Source organism: Gossypium arboreum, chromosome 5, assembly GCF_025698485.1.
Source record: "Gossypium arboreum isolate Shixiya-1 chromosome 5, ASM2569848v2, whole genome shotgun sequence".
Lineage (NCBI taxonomy): Eukaryota > Viridiplantae > Streptophyta > Magnoliopsida > Malvales > Malvaceae > Gossypium > Gossypium arboreum.
Window position 1 is genome coordinate 81,230,724 of NC_069074.1, and position 2,685 is coordinate 81,233,408.

Consider the following 2,685-nt stretch of genomic DNA (forward strand, 5'->3'; position numbering starts at 1 on the left):
AATAAATAGGAGTGCAAAATAGGAGGATTTGCATGACAAACCTCCCATTTTACATGAAGTGGCTAGCCATCATGTTGTTGTAGACAATATGAGCACTTGATATCCATAATTTATCGTACAAATTGATACAAATTGATAATGGGTTAGGTAAATGTTCCATGATAATGGATTAGGTAAATATTCCATGATAATGGGTTAGGTAAATGTTCCATGATAATGGTTTAGGTAAATGTTCCATGATAGGGATTTCATGTCTTTTGTATTAAAGAATTAAATGGATGAAATATGAAGTTTTATTAAAAGAAAAAGGGGTGAAAAGAACAAAGTTTTGTCCATCTTTGTTCATCATAGCTGAAAGTTAGAGAAGAGAAAGGAGAGGAGAAAGCTCTTGAGTATTCGGTCATTAGGAGGAGGAAAATTGAAGGTAAGTTCTTGGTACCTTGCTTCTATTTTGAGGTTCATGAGTTCTTCTTGATTCTACCTTAACTCTTGAAGCATATTTTGGTTTTTGGTTGTGTTGTGAGCATTTGGTCATGAATTAAAATGAAGGAAATAGTTGTTGTTTCATGTTCTTTTGATGAAAAATGGAAGATATGTGAAGTTGAGCCAAACAAATGAGCATGCATGTGCTTTAGATGCTAAAGGGAAAAATTGGCTAACATGTTATGCTTTAAAATGATGAAATGGAGATTATGCTTAAGTAAAAATCATAGATATGTGATGATTGATTGGTGATATACATGTTTAAATAACATGCATGCAAGATAGGTGTATGAAAGAGTGATTTGGTAATAAATCTGCTTAGGACAGCAGCAGTAACGTGACTTTGGAAAATCACCATAAATTGTGGGAGATGAATTAGAAGCTGAATAAATTATGTAATTAAAGCTTGTTGAGTCTAGTTTCAAATGAAATAAACGAGAACATATTTTGAATTCTGTACAATGAGAAATTTGATTCGTAATGAAGAGTGGTCAGATTAGTCAAACACTGAAACATGGGAAACTTTGAGAAAAATCTGGTATTGATTGGCCAAACCAAAAATTCTGAAAATTTTATGGATAGAAGATATATGAGTCTATTTTCAAGGAAAATTAACGGCACTTGATTTGCAGTTTCTTAGCTCCAGTTATAAATGATTTAGTGACTGTTGCTCAGGAAGACAGCTTGCAGTGAAATTATGATTATGTGGTAAACATTGACAAAAATTTGTTAATGAGTTGCTTATTGTTTTCTTATAAGCTTACTATGATCTGTAGGTGTGGTTGGCGAATATTGTAAGGGGTTAATCGTAGTTTGTATTTGAATAGTTAGATTAACGTGTTAGTAATCCAATTGTAGGCGGTTCGTGTGTGGATCTCATCAAGATATCGTCATAAAAGTGTGTAACTAACACCCTCTTTCTTAGTCTAGATCGGCAAAAGTCGAAAAGCCAAAATGCCAAAACCGGTATTTTGTAGATTTGCAGTGTGTGAATGCTCGTGAGGTAAATCGATTAATATTTTTGGTAAGCTGCAATGTTTGGACCGCAAAGTGCATGATTTACATACCCTCGATATTTTTGGGCTTAATGGGCCAAAATTGGAATGATGGGCCAACGGCCCAATTGATAAGAACCCTTGGTAGAGATTCATTAGTACGTGAAAGGTAGGAATATGCATGAAAAACCCTAAAATAGATAAATTACTGAAATACCTTTAAAAGTGGAAAAATTTATAGTTTTACCCCTAGGAGATAAATTACCGAAATACCCATAGGGTTAAATTGACCTAAATGCATGTTTGACTGTTGTTATTTACTACATGCCATGTTGTTATTATCTGATGCATGGGATTGGGATATTGACGGAGGAAGTATTGAAAGTGGCTTGTCCACGTACTGGAGGCTTTGCCTCAATTTATCGATAATGAGCGTGCAAGGTGCAACTATGGAGTGTTGGGCTGGGTGGGTTGAGCTATTCCCCACATGGAGTGTAGGGCTGGTACGGGTGGAGTGTAGTGGTTGGTGGGTTGAGTAGTCTCCCCAAATGGGCTTGCATATGTTATTGATGTTGCATGTATTTTGAAATGGGCCTATGGGCCATACTGTTATCTGAATAAGGGGCTAAGGCCCAATTTATTGTAATCTGAAAAGGGCTTTGGTCTAGTACCACTGTTACCTGAATGGGCTTAGGCCCAATAGGCTTGCGCTAACTTGGGCTTTGAATGGGTTTTCCTTACACACTGAGTTTCCCCAAACTCACCCCTTTTATTTTCATCCACGCAGGAAATCCCCAACCATAGTGGGCTTGGAGCTGTGAGGGAATTCGGAGTGGCCACCTGTTCTAAAAGTTTGATTTTCTTCTGGTGAACTGGACATCCTTTTATTTACGTTTGAAGTTTTGGGTTTTTAAATGTAATAAGGCCGCTTAATTATTTTTGATGGTTTTTATATGTATTACTAAGATAGGTATTACTTATTTTAATTGTTGAAATTGGATAGCTTTAGGGCGGATTTTAAAAAACAACAGTTGATTTCAAAATAACACGACAACAAGCAAAGCTTCCGCAATGAAAGTATTTTCCAAAATTAATCACTTTTCCTAAAAATGACTTAATCAAATCGGTTTCTTAGAAATATCCATGACGTTAAGGTGTGGCAATGGCGGTATGCATGTCTAGGATTGGATCCGAAGGGAGCTTGGTA

The 2,685-nt window shown here is 36.1% G+C and overlaps 1 long non-coding RNA gene across 1 annotated transcript; it reads left to right on the forward strand.

Moving 5' to 3' along the window:
- Positions 1-270: 270 nt before the first annotated feature.
- On the forward strand, positions 271-2,473 carry LOC128292809 (uncharacterized). Its single transcript, XR_008282736.1, has 2 exons — positions 271-424; positions 2,266-2,473. It is a non-coding gene; the product is annotated as an uncharacterized LOC128292809 (long non-coding RNA).
- The last annotated feature ends 212 nt before the right edge of the window (positions 2,474-2,685 follow it).